This window comes from Dermacentor albipictus, unplaced genomic scaffold, assembly GCF_038994185.2.
Source record: "Dermacentor albipictus isolate Rhodes 1998 colony unplaced genomic scaffold, USDA_Dalb.pri_finalv2 scaffold_25, whole genome shotgun sequence".
NCBI classification, from domain to species: domain Eukaryota; kingdom Metazoa; phylum Arthropoda; class Arachnida; order Ixodida; family Ixodidae; genus Dermacentor; species Dermacentor albipictus.
The window spans coordinates 743,064-761,245 of NW_027225579.1; the positions used below are offsets into that span (position 1 = coordinate 743,064).

Genomic DNA, 18,182 nt, shown 5'->3' on the forward strand with positions numbered 1-18,182 from the left:
GGTGCATATGCATACCTCTCGTGTTGATCGTGTTAGAAGTGTCGGACCAATGGCTCCACCCAGGGGGTCCGGGTGGCCCTGGGGGGTCCCTGTTCTCCCTGGAAAGTCAGAGTCTGTGCTTAAAGGAGCCGCAAATAAATTGAGTGCAACGTAAACTGTTTGGATGTCTGCGTTTGGTCCAAAAGTAAAACGTTCAACAGTTTTCGTTCCATCTCGACATTTAATGAGACATTTGGAAAATGCTAACACAGTTTACGCACCTATGCGACCTCATGGTCGCATAGGCGCTTCACTCTTGCTTTCCCGTTGAGGAAAGTTGACAACAATATTTGAGTGCGCCAATCGCTACCGTATTACAGGTATTTGATAAGCAGATTGTAGTTTGTTAATCCAACAGTAACTTAAGTGACAGTTCCCAGCTGCAAAGAGCGAGGAGGATATGGGAGATTAAGGGGCTCGATGTATTAATAGTAGCAACCATATGAATTCAACAAGACAATGAAGCCACGGAAAGTATACGGAAAATTGGCCATGTTTTTTTTTTAAATTGCAATGTTGGAACAATATTAAAGTAAATGAAAGTAGAATAAAAGACAACTTGACGCCAGTGAGTGCCGACTCCAACCTCCGCACGACACGATCGATGCCGTACCAATGGAGCTACTGCAGCGGTCATCCCATCATCCACTGTCTTGACCATTTATGTATGTGCACTATACTCAGAGCTGAGAGTGTCAGCTAGCGCTACCCAAAGGAGTGGTGACGGATTAGGAACACTTTATTGACCCCAGGCGTCACACAATGTGATTTTAGGAGCAGGCAACTGGAGAATAAGCCCTTGTGCGAAAACCTCAAGGCATCAGGGCTGCATGAACAGAGGCCATCGCTACGTTTGTAATAACCAAGAAAAATAAAGGGACCGATGGGGCTCAAGTTTGTGCTTCCAACAACCCTATGAAGCCAATATGTTTTGTGATGCAACCTATAATCACTGGCCTATAGGCAAGAACGGCTAAGTACAGGGTTGACGACAACCTCGTCAGCATTGAATATGACGTGCCTCAAGCACTTTACTCTAAATGTGTGAAGTATGCCACACCTTGCAAAGATAGCCACTATTGCATGCCTAATCTGCAATGTTTTATGGAAAATATAAACCCCAATAACTGCTTGAATACTGACGACTTGTTTCCCCTAAGGTTAGATGCCTTTGTAAATTGGAGTGTGCACAGTAGTTTCGACACAAATTCATGCATCCGTGACGAAACATACACATGTACTTGGTTATATAGAATGATTTTTTTTCCATGCTCGATTACGCTCGTGAAAGTGGTGAAGTGGGGACTGAAAACGTCATAGCGCTGGCTTGGGCTAGGTTTGGTTCCTTGTAGCAGAAGCGTAACGACAAGCGAAGTCTACATGTCACAGCTTAGCTATTGCTGAGACTCGCGTTGACTAAGGAGATGTCATTAATAACGAGCTCCCGTGTAAGCCGCCGAGAAGCTTCAGGCACGAGTGCTCGTGATGTGACATCGTCGTAAATTTTTTTCTGTATTGTCTTCTTATACATTATTAGTCGTTTCAGTTTATTTGTTGGACAGCCGATCATTCAGTGGCCTAGTTTCCCACGGTAACATTTTTTCATAAACAACAACACTCAGACGCATCCGTCCCTAAGCAGCGGTTTATCACAGACGGCACATGCGCATTTCTGAAAGCACATATATCCTCCTCCATCAACAAATTCCTGCCGCAGGTTGCACTGACTCATCAAAGTAGCATCGTGAAGTTATTTAGGAAGACGATGACGCCATACCTTTTCTCCGCGGCCTGATCCATAAGCTGCAGGTCCAGGCGGCCCACTTTCACCTGTTTCGCCCTGAAAGAACACGGCCATTGTAGAGCTCCCTTGGGACTGCGGCGGGTACGTACATGCTTCCTCTCGTCAGCCGACACCTTTGTGACTAGGACTGAGCTCACGCACGGCGCCTTTGCCCGTGTAGGGAGCGCGTACCTCGTGTTGATCCTGTCCCGACGCTAAGCCGAAGAACGGGTGCCTAGGGCTCGCGCGAGGTCGTACCGCGCCGAGCCGCGCTTATCGGAGGCCCAAGCCGAAGGAGATTGCCTGAGCTCTCGCGAGTTCGCCCACTAGATATCGCGAGAGCAAGTAGCATAGCCGCCGGGACTTTTCCTAGCGGCCTGTCCCAGCTTGAGCCTGTGCTCTCGCAGCGACGTGCTACAGGTGCCCCTGACTGTATTTGCCGCCCTTGGTGCGGGAGCCCATTGGTTACCCGCCGCCCCGGGAGCGGGCGTTTGTGCAGTGTCGGGCACCGCCGGATACAATAAACGGTATCAGTAAACTCAGGGCAATACTGTGTTCTTGCGTGCGTCCCTCGATAGCCCCTTCCGGCCTCAGCTCGCGCGCAGCGGCGCTAGAGGCTGATGGCTGATGCAGCCCTGTGGCTCGCTAAGTTCGAACCTGCGGTGGTCGGTACTCCTGTGAGACAATATCAAGAATGATTAAATGAACTCTCGTTCTCTGCATTCAACAATCGAAGTTTGGAGGGTAAGTGGACCAAGTGGGCAGAATGAATTGTTGCTAGCATTAAATAAATAAATAAATAGTCTGATTAATCCTATCGGCAAATAAAGTTATCAGTCAAGTGCGACTGACATATCTGAGCGAAAGCACCACACACCTCATTCCCCACCTTTCTTTGAAGAATAAACACTAAATCACTGAAAAAATTAAGGCAGCAGAACCCGTATGAATAGCGACTGTTTAGGAATGTCAATAATTAACATCGACAAATGTAGCGAGCCTACAGAAGCCACATAAACTTTCGCCAGAACTACGATTGGGTTCTTTGATGAACGTTTGAAAACTTTAGCTTGATGGACCAAGAACTCACACAGTGGGTTCTAATAATAATTATTGTGTCTGATTACATAACGGTTAAATATTCGGTAATGTCAACAAAGAGTGCCAGTCAGCTAAAACCAAATTTTTAAGGGGAGAGCCGACGACATAAAGTTCATTTCTGATTTCGCTGCTGTTCACAGTATCCATTCACACTGTATTACTCACTAACGTTCCTACAACTAATCATATAGTACATACACTTCGATTCGTGAGTTGGAGTCAGTTATTTTATGAGGCTGTTTCATTTCTTGAACTTTTCCAAACTATGACGTGCTTTGGATCTCCATAAAATGGAGCCCTGCAACACACCTACTCCACTGCAAGAATTACGCCAAATATGTGCCAGAAAATCCTCGCACTAAGTCGCACGCCTTAGGCCAGCCAGCTCTTTAGCTACTTCAAACATATTGCGGAATTTCGAAGTTAACACACGGAAATTATGGTTGAATATAACACAGTGCCTGTAGTCCTAGCTATGATTCGTTCGTGTACCTCCTGTAAGCAGGACTACACAATGTATGCTTCCTGCAAAGTCCGAGTGATGTATGAAGCGAGTTAGATGAAGCGTAGTGCCTCAAATTATTCTATGTTCAAGAGAAAACATCAGAAGCAATTGCCTTGAGCCCTGGGAATCCCATGGGTTCCCGCTCTCCTGGAGGTCCACGTGGACCAGGTTCACCCCGTTCGTTCCCTAAGTATTGCGGCAAAAGACTCGTTTGAACACTTTTTTCGCAAACATCTTCGTTAATCACTGCCCACACAAATACAAGCGCACGCTTCTACATCAGAACATTCTAGCGCAGAGCCTTTCAGTAAGGCTTGGGAGAGCGGAAAGGGTAGGGGAGGGAGAATGATGGGGAGCGTAAGCGAAGTTGTTGTGCCTCTTACGAATTCGTCAATCTTACAATGGCCAGTCGATGTCTTAAGCTTTCCTTCGTTCAGTGTTCAGCCGCATGCTTATCAAACTTCTTATAAGTGTTACAAATGCTCAACAAGATCGTACAAGAGTTATTCCCGTCTATAGCCAAATAACTGTTCTCGGTTATCCAATCGATCATCCATATGAAACAAGTACATTATGCCTTTGGTAATATCCGCTAGCATAGGCGTATTTTTTTTTTCTGAAAATCATGCCGTACGTCATCTGATATCTTCGTTAATCGCCCATAATTAGGTTATTTGGGAGAAGTCTTGAAAAGCACACCAACGTGGCTGTTTTTATTGCAGCCACAAAGAAAAAATACTTACTTGTCACGTATGTAAGGCCATCCTGAATATGGAAGAAAAGAAAGGAGACACAAAAGCGTATAGTGAAAAAATATTTTTTTTTTGTCGTATATGTGTGCACTACAAGCAAACTGGAAAGCCAAATCACAGCCCATATAGTATATATGTTAGGGGTTATTGAATAGTTGGGAGTGAAACATTGTTTATTGTATCTTGCGTACCAGTAATATAAACAGAAACGTGAGTATAGGAGAATATTAATCAGAACATCTATAATACATAATTATATATAGAAACAGCGTACAATACCAGTGCGGACACTTGCTAAACCTTCTGTATTCCCAGAAGATCGTGCTAGCACCTGAGTCATAGCATTTTCAAAGGCCTCGACGAATGTGACAACTCCAAGAAGCATCGGAGTTGGTTTTGACTCTGTCGCGTTTTATTTTTGCTGGCATTAGAGTATGAGGGCCTTTCTTACTCTTCTGGCCCACTTTCCCGCTCTCAGTAGAGGACTTACACATGCATTCAAATTCACAAAGGAAGTAAAATATTCAATGTAGCGGTCTTACAAAACTCCACAGACAAGAAAGGCTAGTGATTACTGATTACACTATCTTTACTGTGCGCGCACACACCTGTAGTCACAAAGGTTCACGAATATGCAAAACTGCGAATGAAACGTTAAAATAGTTAGTACCGTCATTATGTGTTCAGCAACGGACCAACGTATTGTGCTCTTGAAGGGGGAGGAGTCAGGAGTTAACCGAACCAAGCATGACACCTGTTAATTTGGAGTAGCGCGGCCTCGAATTATTTGACCTTTTCCGCAGTTTGGACGTTAAGAAATCCTATGCAAGCAAGCACGTAAAGACACAAGTGAAGCTATCACAGCAGATTAAGTTTAGCCGCAAGGTTAAGGACGTGCTTAGCGACAGGTTTGCACACATCAGACCAATGAACACTCGGCCCAAGAAAAATTAAATGTTTGTGGACCAAAGAAGGCAGCGCTTACGGCTCCTAAAACCTAAGCAGGAAGTACTCCAACATCTGTCTGATTCATCACTTACCTTTGAGGTCCCTCAAGCATGACATTTTGCTTAGCAACGATGATTATGCGTAGCAGAGAGCTATGTCCCTTACAAAAGGACCACCCGTCGACTTGCTCGAGTCTCTGTGTTGAGATTCGCGGAGTTTCTGTTTGGTGAACCCTTCCCGCGCTGCATTTCTGCGTCTTGCTGGCAACGTGCGACGAGCGCGGTGGCCTGCTCGAAGGTGCACTCATCTCTATCACACTAAGACTATTTTTTAAGAACAAAAGGACGTGACACAGGCCTCTTTATACACGTGCATATCCCTTAGGCCACAAGAACGATTCCTTTAAACTGTGCCAGCTATATATATCTCACGACATAAATGGCTCTCGTACTAGCTATACACGCGTATTAAAAGAGTCAATGTTGTCTCAGCATTCTTAGCTTGCACAGAATTTTAAGCTACGTGGAATCTCAATTATTTGAAAAAATATTCATGGAGTTTGAAAGAACAATATCAATCGTACTGCGAAGCTACGCATATATCTAGGGAGGCACGCAAGGCGAGCCAACGCTGTTCTTCCACACAGAAATCTCGCTGAAATCTTCTATAACTATGAATACATGCAATGAAAATAGGGGAAAAACGTACTGCGCTTACAATGAGCAAATATTCCGTGGATGATGGAGAGCATTTTCAGAATGTATTGAAATGACTGTGTGACAAATCCTTCTCGCGGTTAGGCACGAAATTTCATCCTATGAGGACATAGGAGTTATGAAATTCTTTTCTCAGCTCCTCCGCACCCAAGATATTTCTGAGGGCGAAATCGTTAAAGATATATACGACAAAATTTTAAAACGACCATGTGTCTGGCAGTGCCTTCTCTACTGATAGTAACATCCATGTCGAAAGTAAATGTTGATCAATGTATTTTGCACACCATTTCCATACTGGAACGAAAGCTTGTGAGAGCTGTATAACTATGGTTGTCTTATAAGACGACCATATATGGTTTAAGTACAATTAAACAGGGTATCACAGTTGACACGTGTCAACGAAGAACGATCGCTCGTATACACAGAAATGCCCTGAACCGTCGCGTGCACAACCTGTGAAACAAAGTTGCAGCCAACAAAATAACCGTTGGACAACATGAACACTGTAGGGCAGGCCTACAGTGCGAGCTGCCCACTGCCTCCAAACTTACCGCTCCCAGGAACGTGCCCAGGCCCGGTGGTCCCGGCTGGCCTGGCTCACCCTTGCTTCCTTTCACCGATTCTCCGAGCTCTCCTTTGGGTCCAGGTGGTCCTTCGGCAACCTTCAGCCATTACACGTGCACACTGAGCATTAGTCTGTAGTCGCCATCAAGCCCAAATAAAAAAAAAGTAATAAAAAATGTGCAGATCCCACGCAGTGTGGGAATCGATGTTATGCGATACCGGACTATCCAGTATTGTTTGCGGTCCTGCAGACCGTTACCAGATGATCCAACGTGTTTTCTGTAAATTGAGGATAGTTGTAATTGTACGTCGGAAGCGAACACGTGTGTGACGACAACAGCTCGACGATGACTACGTCGACAATGATAGTGTGGCAGCAAAGGCACATCTACACGAGCCGCTCGACGCGAGCTTACGACATGACGATAGTGGTAGTGGACGTAAGTAAGCGACAAAACACTGATTGTGACGTCATCAGCAACTACGCATAAGTATTCAAATAAATCATGGGGTTTTACCTGCTATAACCATGATATGGTTACTAGGCAAGGCACGCCGCACTCTGCCCCGCCGTGGTTGCTCAGTGGCTATGGTGTTAGGCTGCTGAGCACGAAGTCGCGGTATCGAATCCCGGCCACGGTGGCCGCATTTCGATGGGGGCGAAATGCGAAAACACCCGTGTACTTAGATTTAGGTGCACGTTAAAGAACCCAAGGTGGTCGAAATTTCCGGAGTCCCCCAATACGGCGTGCCTCATAATCAGAAAGTGGTTTTGGCACGTGAAACCCCATAATTTTTTTTTTTTTACGCCGCACTCTGGATTAGATTCGAGCTCCTGGGATTCATTAACATGCACTTAATGCGCACACCAAAGGCACTGCGCTACCGGTTGCAACTACGTGGTATGCAATCGCACGTACTTATGGCTATGTCATGTGCTACATTAAAGAACGACGATGACATTTGTGCTACGGGGAACAAGTGTTCATTCATCATTAACGTGGGCGTTGATAAAATTCATACAATGTTGCACAGTTTCTACGTAGCGTAAACTGCTACGGGGAAAGTTCTGGGAAAAGTGGGCCGGTCCAGGAAGTCGTGCAGTCTACGACGACGCTCAACGCGCAACGCGGAAAGAAGCCGCGAAAGAGGCACGTGACGCACAGCGCCGAGTGCTCGAAAGAGCTGGTTGCCTTTGGAACGAGAACGATGCGTGCGATCGTGGCCCAGTGGTTAGAGAGAATAAATATTTATTTCATAAAGCGAGTAGAAAATTTCCTCGATGAGTGGGGCCCTCAGTCCAGGTTTGCCATGCGCGACTTCGCGAGCCCGCTGGATCAGCCGTTGCTGCTGCTGCCGCCTTGTGCTGAGCAGCGCAGACTCCCAAGAGGAAAGGGTAGGGTTGGGTATAGGAGGAACACCTGAAGGGTTAGGGTATTCCCATATGGAGTGATACACCATGGGTTTGACCCCACAGTGGGAAAAATAGGAAGGGTACAGGGTGGGATGAAAGATATGTAGCATATGGAGACAAGGAAATGAATTGGTCTGCAGTTGCCGCCAGACAGCGGCATCTGCTCTATTAAGCGAAGGATGAGGAGGGGGATAGTTATGGCGACTTTGTCGGTAGTATTCGAGCGTCTCAGTGTACTGTAGGGATTCTGGTGGTGCGTCGTCTGGGTTGGACAGCTCTTCCGATGGTACCCGGCCTGTCGGACCTCGGGCTACCGCATTAACGCGTTCATTACCATGGAGAGAGGCGTGTCCAGCAGTCCAGACGATACGCACCCTGTGTAACGTGGGAGGGGGGACAGAGGAGAGAATTCGATGTGTGTGTGCAGTCACGAGACCTTGCGCGAAGGCCCGGCAGGCAGCCTGCGAGTCTGTCACTGTGGTGATGGGGGTGTCGTGTGCGGAGAGGGTCGAGGCATGTAGAATGGCCAGGGCTATTGCCCCTTCCTCTGCTGAGCAGCTGTGCGTTGTTAGAACTGTGTCACACATCCTAAGCGAGTCTGTATTGTCAGTTACAGCTAAACACATGGCCCGCCTCTCTGGGTAGCGGGCCGCGTCCGTGTACAAAACCGGTGTAATTGTGGTGCGGTCTCCAAAAATGCGTGCCAGGGTCTGAGTTCGGGCGCGTCTACGGCCGGTGTGTCGCTCGGGATGCCTATTGCGGGGAATTGGAGCTACTTGTATGCTAGCGCGTAGAGCAGTAGCGAGGCGATATTATGGGACGTGTGTGGGTATCTCAGGGACAGAGTAGCCAAGGCGAGAAAGTATAGCGCAGCCCTGACGGCTGCGTCTGAGACGTTGGAGCTGACCATTGCGATGAGCCTCCAAAAGCTCGCGTACGGTGTTGTGGATACCAAGCTGAAGAAGCCGTTTTGTGGAAGCATGTGGAGGCAGCCCAAGAGCTGCTTTCACTGCCTTCCGCAGAAAGGCGTCCATCTTCTGAGTTTGAGTGAGGGTGAGATTATGATAGGGGAGGTGATATGCGAGCCGGCTGATTATCAGAGCCTGTACTATGTGTAGGACGTCTTTCTCGCGAAGGCTTCTTCTACGATTAGTTATGCGGTTTATCATATGTGCGACTTGTGCTATCTGCTGACTCAAAAGGTGCGTAGTGTGCGAGGCTTTGCCATCCGACTGAATGTGAAGGCCCAAGTTGCGGAGTCTAGCGACCTGAGGGATGGGGCTGCCGTGTAAGAACAGGGAGATATTAGGGGATTCGTCGGTTCTGCGGCGCCGCCTGTGCACGAGGAGCAATTGGGATTTTTCGGCTGCACAGGAAAGGCCTCCCGTGGCTGCATAGTTCTGCACGACACGTACAGCTTCCTGGAGAGCATCCTGGATGGCCCCGTCGGATCCCTGGGTTGCCCAGATCGTAATGTCGTCGGCATAGCGTGCCGGATGGTGGGTATCTGGTCTAGTAAGTGGGGCAGCTTAACCATAGCCACGTTGAAGAGGGTGGGCGATAAGATCGAGCCCTGTGGTGTTCCTCTACCTGTGAGTGCGATGACGTCCGACCGGAGCTCTCCTATGCCAATAGTGGCTGTGCGGTCCGACAGGAGAGCTCTGACATAGTTATAGGTACGTGTGCCGCATTGGGAAGAAGCCAGATTGTCGAGAATTAGATCGTGGGAGACGTGATCGAAAGCCCCTTTGAGGTCCAGGGCCAGAACAGCTCTGGTTTGTGCCACAGTGGGCCCATCCACAACGTTCTCCTTAAGCTGCAGCAAAATGTCTCGCGCAGAGAGGTTAGGGCGGTAGCCGAAGAGTGTATCCGGAAAGAATTGGCTGTCTTCGAGGAAGGGTTGTAGCCGCGAAAGTACAACGTCCTCGAAGAGTTTACCTACACATGAAGTTAAGGATATAGGTCCGAGATTCTGGAGGGACAGTGGCTTGCCTTGCTTAGGAATTAGCATGATGTCCGCATAGCGCCATTCCTGTGGAAGCGTGCCATTCCTCCAGTGGTCATTGTAGAATGCAGTTAAGTCTTTAATGGCCCCATCATCTAGGTTGCGTAGGAGTGTGTATGGAATCCCATCAGCCCCGGGTGCAGTGTTGCGCCTAATACCCTGTAAGGCCGCCCTAACCTCGGCTTCTGTAATATCGGTGTCTAGGGAGGTGGCGTATATGTGTGGGTAGTCTCTGTAGGTGGGGCGGGTGCCTGTAGCAATGTAGCGTCGCTGTAGTGTGAAGTAGAGTAGTGTCATGGAGGCCTGATTTGTGGAGGATGGTGCGGACTCTGTTGCTAGTGTGTATTTTGGTTTGTGTAGGGTTTAATAATGCGCGGAGTAGCGACCAGGTCCGAGGTGTGCTTAGCGTGCCGCTGAGGCGATCGCAAAGGCTATGCCAATTGTTATTAGTGAGGGTGTTCGCGTAGTCATCTGCCTCCGTATTTAGGCGGGCAATACGAAGACGAAGTTTCCGATTATGTTTTTGCCGGCGCCACCGCCGGGTCAGGCCTCTACGGGCCTCCCAGAGATGGGGCAAATGGAGATCTACATCGGGTGTCTCTGTTGTCGCAGTGATGTATTCAGTTGCCCTTTTTAGATCAGTTTGGAGTTGTTTGATCCACTCCTGAAGGGAGAGGGTGTCCTGAGGAGCTAGGGAGGACCAATTACGCCTAAATTTATTCCAATTGATTAGCTTAACAGTACGTTCAGGAGTGCGTGTTGGTTGTACCTGCAGTTCAGTAGCTAGAATGTAATGGTCGCTGCCCAAGTTCTCCACGAGATTGCGCCAAGAGTGTGGACCTACCCCTCTGACCTTGGTGAGATCAGGGCACGTGTCTCTGCTTACGCTGTTGCCTAATCGTGTTGGCTGATCTGGTTCTGTAAGCAGAGTCATGCGATGTAACGCAAGAACTTGAGCAAGCCGGCATCCTTTCGGTGTTTCTGTTTGGTAACCCCAGGCCGGGTGCGGGGCATTGAAGTCGCCTACAATGACCATCTGTTTAGCCACCTTGCATAGATGTGCAAAAAGATGTCCGAACTCATGCTTCCTCGCATTAGGTGCGCTGTAGATATTAAGCACAAACAGGCTGCTATGGGAGCGAGAGCACGGGACCAATTCGAGAAGTACATGCGGTATGGGTGAGGTTTCGAGGGTGTGTTCGATAACGGTCAAATGTTTGGACACTAAAGTGGCTGTGAGGTGCGGCGTGTTGCTATTTATTGTGTCTATGTGTGTGTTGTAGCCGGGAAGTGTAGGAGTACAACGCACTTCCTGCAACGCTATTACATCGGGGGGATGGGGCTTTGTGGCAATGAATTGCGTAAGGGATCCGCGTTTCCGGCGGTAGCCCTTGCAATTCCATTGCCACACGCTTAGGGGTTGGGGGGTAGTGCGTGTCCCTTTACGGTTGCTGGGCATGATCAAGTATTATTTGTTTGTGTTTTATACCCGGGGACTGTCCGGGTGGCGGCTGATCGGCCTGGGAGGTGCCGGGAAGTGAGTGTTCCGGGCCCTGTGAGGCGGGTTTTCGGTCCGGTGACGGTTATCGGGCAGGACGAAGGTAAGGATGTGGTCTTTGTGTTTCACGTGAAGGGGACAGGGAGCGTTTGGATGAAGGCGGAGGGATCGAAAGTTGGCCAGGTGAAGCCGCTATTAGTTGTTTAATATCGGCCACGATCTGCTGGACTGCAGGTTGCAGGGCCTGTTGTATTAGCTGTTGAAGCGGCGCTGTGACTTCAGCCATAATGAGCTGCTTCATTTTTTGCATTTCTGCCTGCATTATGGCAACCAATTCTGTCTTTAGAGAGACGGCCATTTCGTTCAGTGCTTGTTGTGTACAGTAGTTGGTGCGAGAGGTTTGTGCAGAGTCATTGAGATGCGGCTCATTGTCGGTCACCATGGGTTGCGGCGTGGGTTTAGGTTTAACGTGTTGTGTGACTGAAAGGGTGAGGAGATGTGGAGAGGGAGACAGAGGTGGGAACTGCGCTGCCCAGCTTACCGCTTGCTCCTCCTTGGCAGATCCATCTCCTGTATGGCCGCGGTCCCTCGAACGGCTGGTACTGGGAGTCCGGCCCTTAGAGTGGCCCTTGGAGCGACTCCGGTCAGTCTGGCGGCGATCCCCGGGTGATCCGCGACTGCGGCTGCGTCCTCTAGTCCAGGGGTTCTCCGCCGAGTTCCCCGGTGTCATTGCTACTTGGGTCAAAGTTTCCTGAGCGCTTTGCTGAGTCGTCGTCCAAGGCTGGCCTTGCGCTGATCCGGGCGGGGGCACTCGTCCTTATGTTTGTTTTTTTCACGAAGCACGCGCGATTTGTTGTGTTGCGGCAGTTGACGCGATGGACAGCGAGGGTCAGTAGCGGGATGAGCGCTGTTGCAGTGAATACATTTAGGTGTGCACTCATGTTCCTTCGGTGGGTTTGAGATGCCACACGCCGGGCAATAGGGTTTGTCGGGCGTGGGACAGACCTCTGCCCGATGGCCCATCGACAAGCACAAGCTACACACCTGTTGGCGTGGTCGGTATACGTGAAAGCGGAGTTCCGCTCCGTACATACGGACGTAGCGGGGTACGTGGGTGCCGGAAAATGTGATCAGGGCCGAAGTCGTAGGTCCCATCATGCGAGCGTGTAAGACAGGGGCTTCTGAACAGCGGAGGTTTTCTAGCAGCGTCGTCGTAGTGGTGTTGGGCTCAAGGCCTGAGGCTACACCCTTGCAGGAGTTCTCTGGGGCGGCTACGTACGCTTGGACGGCGTGTTGAGTGGCGCCCATGGAGATGAATCGAACTTTCTGCAGCCGTGCCGCGAGGTTCTCGCCCGGTGTGCTGAGCACCGCAAGGTTTTGTTCAGTGCGGATACGAATGATCAGCTCGTTGAGCACGGCGCTGTCCAGCCCCGCTGCTATGCCGATGGCTCGGGCAACAGAAGTATGAGGCCACGCACCGAGGTTCAGGCCGTCTCTCGGGCGGAACACAATCTTGTAGTCGTCGACAGGCCGTGGCGGGAGTCGCGCGTTCCTCTTGCGCGGTACTTCGGGTGTCGGAGGAGATGGCAAGTTCGCAGTAGCTTCTGCTAAGCGTTTCTTTTTCCGAGCGACAAGAAACCAGTTGGTATCGTCCTCGGCCTGACCGGACGAAGCGTCGGCGTCCATCGTGTCAGGGGAGCGGGTGTCGTCGGTCTCCATCTGAGCGTAGTAAACTGGCGTTGGAAAGGAGGCGCGCCCGCGTCTAGGCTGCCGAGGTGAACGCAGGTAAGGCCCAACGCGGCGGCGTCGGTGGTCCAGAACTTCAAAAGCCAATAAAATGTGAGGATCTCACCAGATCTTGGAGAAATTGGGCTCGATCGATGCCGCTCGCCGAGCTGCGTCGTTTGGTATTTTCAGTGGTGAGAAGGCAGGGGAACCGCTCGTTGATGGTTCGAAATGCGGAGCCCATACAGAGTGCGGCCAGTCACTACGGCAGCAGGTGGCGCCCTCCCCAGTGGTTAGAGCACCGGGCTGCTGGGCTCCACGGCGGAGGTCCGAGCCCGCCGTCGGCCACACATTATTTTCCTCTTAGTAATACGAGGCGACACTGGAATCTAGCTGCCTACCTGCCTACCGCAAAGTGCAAAGAATGCTTCGCATAAAAGCGCAATTCTTCCGTTCTCCATCGCTAACACCAGTGTAGTTAGGGGCCATGGTCTGAACGCGTCGCGGGCTTACAAAAATACGCGGATCATTACAACAGTTTCCGAAATCTGCTTGCCCGATCACTGAGCGATTGTAGGCGTAATGAGCAGCCGAGCGTGTTCGTACTATTAATGCTTCGCTCCCTCCATCACTTCATTTAATCCCTTACAGCCTTTTACCCTACTTAGGGTAGCCAACCGGATGCGTATCTGGTTCACCTCCTTACATTTCCTTTCCCCTCTCCGATCCCTCTCCTCCACGCATCATCCGCTTGCACGTCAAGTACGACGTACCAATTCATTGCGTGTGCAATTCATTCACGTGTGCCTTTCATTGCGAGTAACACATGTGCGGTAGCTACGTGTTAGACTAGCAGTGATTAAGAGATGTGTAGCGACTAAGCCTGCAATCAAAACAAAACAAATACCGACAACGCTTCCTCTCCATAAAACATAGTGCCATTAGCACTAGACACAAGTTCCGTAAGAGAGAAAAAAAAAACTACGCGTGAATATCCGTTCTGACAGTGTTCGCCTTCTTAGAATTTCAGTTCGCGAAGCTAACTAAGCGGAAACATATACACATATGTCGTAAACAGAATTTTGTTAAACGTGACACCAGTGGAACAGAGAAGTACGTTTCAATTAACAGGAGTTCCGTTTACTGATAACAATGCCCAGCTGGCCAACACAGTGTCGTACACCGTTTTCACATGCTTCAATCAAGGAGTCAATGCGGTAGATAATTTTTTTTCAGAAAACTGGGAAGATGACAAATCGCTTTATAGCACCGCTATAAGAAAATTTATGCTGGAACTGGCACAGTCACCGACCTAGAATTTGGACTCGGCAGGGACCGCCTACAAGTTCTGATAAACGAAAGTCCGAAATAACGGACTTTGCCAGTAAATACGTGCCTTTATTGTCCAAGTAGCCAGCAATAAGAAAATAAAGAGTAGGCGACGAAGAAAGCTTGTCGAACGCATCGCTACACGCACACATGCTTGCTTGCGACCTGGTCAGCACAAGCATGCGTAAGATCGACAACTTCCAGCCATTTGCAGGTGGTTTCCGAGCCAGACAGTGAGCGGAGTAAGCTACTTCAAACCACTTTTGGGCTCACTGGTGTCGCGCGGCACTTTTCGTACTTCGCCAGCCACGAGTAAAGATCAAAAATAAATAAATAAATGGATGAATCAATAAATAAATAAGTAAGTAAATAAATAAATAAATAAATAAATAAACACGCAGGACATAGCAAGCTTAAAACCATTAAATGGGATGTCCCAGGAATTTCATTTGCTTAAACACTGTTCTCTACTCTAATAAGCTGGGTAATTGGTGAACAAATATTATCCTTGTGGCTGAAGATAGATTTCGGAACGCTGTTCACCCTCATAATCGCAGATTGAATCAATTTGCTTCAGCAGGTTCACTAAGTTTAGCTCCGGATTGCTTTTATCACAGAGGCATACATTTGAAAATGATTCGAAGTAGTAATCAGAGACGTATCTATGCAAATTAGACAAAATTTTTAGCCAGAACAGGCGTGCGATTGATCCCAATGGAAGACTTTATGCGGCTCATTCGAAGAGCTCGTGTACCCGTTCCCAGAAATGCAAAACGTTGATGCTGATAATTTTTGTAGCGCACTGAATCTGGGCCCGCCTCACACAGAAGAACGAAACTGAACTGCCCAACAGTGCCAGTCACGCTGCTAGTAGACGCCCATGAGTAACGTGACTGATTATGCCTCACCGTAGGGCGAACATGAAGCGAGCGGTATCTCGGCATGATAAGGGCGCTAGCTGATTACCAACTCGAGTCATTTTCAATTGTATGCCCCTATGGTAAAAAACCATCCAGGGCAATTAGCTCATCAGTGACAGTTGAAAAATTTTTCCAGTATGCACAACGCGATTGCTAACAAGAGACCGTTGGTGCCATCCTCGTATCCCGTAGACCACTTTTTTAAATTGCTTGGTCCCGGTTAGCTGCGATACCACGCATTTATTTTGACGTCCTTTAGTCGGGAATGTTTCAAGGCTGATTCTTCATTTCTTTTTCGATTATGTTCAAACTCAATAAATGGATGCTCAGAGCAGATATAGCATTAGAGTGATTTTTTATGTAAACTCACTTGGCGGAAGTGCTGTGTTTAGGAACCCACTTTTGGCTTGTAATCGTATTTAGCTGGACGTTACACGAGTGAAGGGATGAACACAAATTCCGAGGAGAGAATTAACATCAAGTTTTCGTTAGCCTAGGGAAAGCCCACAGTTGGACATGGAACATGATTGAGGCCCATTATGCTGACGAGGCATCATCTAGAAGCCACGTCTTCGAATGGCACCAAAGGTTTCGGGAGGGCAGAGATTTGGTGCACGATGATCCCGGAGTCAGTGCCTCCCGTCAGCATCACATACCACTGCATATGCACAACGTGTGAAGCAGCTACTGCACGAAGATGGCCGTCCTACTCTGCTCATGATACCAACAGATCTGAAGTTAACCAGCGATACGTGACCCCAGATCTTACGCAACGATTTGAGGAAATGTAAACCGAATGAAAAAAAATCCTCCTTCACGCACTGACAGACGAAGAGAAAGAAGCCAGACCTACAATTACTGCTGAACGTTTGAAAGGAGCCAGAAGTGATCCAATATTTGTGTTAAGTATCAGTATCTGAGATGAATGTTGTTATAAGTATGACCCTCAAAGGCGGGGATAAAGTGTAGGATAGTGGTATTATGATTCGCCCTGTAAAATCTACAAAACGTGAAGCGGTATTCGTAGGAAAAACGACAGTGTTCATCACCTCTTTTGATGCTAAAGGATTGGTGCGCATTATGAATATCTGGCTGAAGGGCGAACAGGAAAACAAAATTTAGACATTGATGTGTTACACATTCACACAAGTCAAATGAAGTGCAAGAATTCTTGTGCATAAGCAGTAACAACAACTTAAAGTCTAAAATAGAGAAATATGCGATTTATTGTTTCTAAGCAGATGAACTGCAAACATTGCAAATGATCAATGTGCATAAAAGTTTTGTCACAATGCGGAGCATTTTTCAAAGTACAGTTTCAAAACTATTCTGCTGCGCGAGTGGCGGGCTTTCTTTGCAACACTGCGACGACAAGATTTTATTTTGTTTCGTATCTGGTCTACTTCATTGCTCAGGTCTATCAACGCCCGATATGGAAGGGCGCCTAAATCCTGAAAAAACGTATTTGCAGAACCACAGTATTGCAATAGAAGTGGCCATCTCCACAACAGTGAGTGAAGCAAATCTTGCTTTGGGGCAACTACACTCCCCCCTTTCTTTTTTTGCTATTCACTCTTAAAGTATGAAAATGATGTAAATGTAAATGTAAATGAAAGTGCGAAAAGAAGGCTTTCTCTGGTCTTTAAAATAAAATGAATCGCGAAAGAGGCGTGCGATTACGAATTGCGTGGTTCCCGAAGCTAGCACTAAGCGCCTAATTTACGGATTTTAATGCGAAGCATTCGTTGCCTCATCCTTGGCACTTCGCGGTGGGTGGATTCCTTCCTCGCCTCGCTTTAAGAAAAATGAAATAATGTCTGACCGATGTTGGAATGCAACCTATGCCGTCGACCATAGCGGCCGGGTGATCTAGTTATTACGGCCCAATCACTTTTTTTTCTTTATTGATTAGACCCCGATATAACACAGGCATGTCTCGTTCAAAAGCCAGCCAGCTTGTTCTTGTTCCCTAGTGAAATGGCACAGCCCACCGTGGGGGATCGGCCATGAATCGGGCGGTGCATCCCGCGCCCGTTTCTCGTCTTCTTTCCTTGCGACAGCTCGCGCTCTGAGGCATCTTCTTACGCGGCACCATCTCCGGGACCGGCCACCTTTGCCGAATAATTTCCTCGTAGCAGGTAAGTTAAAATTGGATTCTGGGGTTTTACGTGCCAACACCGTGATATGATCATGATTCACGCCGTAGTGGGGGTCTCCGCATTCATTTAGACCACGTGGGGTTCTCTAACGCGCATCCATTGCACGGTACACGATGGCGTTTTTCTGCACTACGACCCCATCGAATTGCGGCCGCCACGGCCGAGTTGTCATCCCGCGCCCTCGCCTCGTGGCTACGTGGAGACAGTGCGACCTTTTACAGACTTTATGATCACCCAAGTTATTTTAACATTTTTTTTCGTCGAACTACAAAGGCCATAGTCATTTGAACAAACTCCACATTAAATATGTATTAATAGCCATATGTACGCACGATTGTGTAACACGTAGTGGGTGATGACGCCACAATCGGTGTTTCTTTCGCTTCCGTTCATCCACTATGTGGAAACCAATAGTCCTGTCGTAGGATTGCGTCGAACGGCGGGCGAATAAATCATGTCATTGCCGTCATACGATCGCCTACAACGCGGTCGTCATCGCTCTGCTGTCGTCGCAGATACGTATACGCCCAGACACGCAACTACTCAATTTACAGGAACAAGTCGACCAGTCCAGCTGGCATCGTTTTGAGGGACCCCAGACAATGCTGGGTAGCCAGCTACCTGCAAAGTGCTTCGCATACCATCGATTCCCACAGTGTGCGAGGTTTGCCCAATTAGTTTAAGCTACAATACCCGGATGAGAATCATTTTTCGCACTCTTCTG

At 48.4% G+C, this 18,182-nt stretch overlaps 1 pseudogene; it reads right to left on the reverse strand.

The window, feature by feature from the left end:
- Positions 1-18,182, reverse strand: part of LOC135914822 (collagen alpha-1(XV) chain-like) — a 131,386-nt pseudogene that overhangs the window by 46,480 nt on the left and 66,724 nt on the right.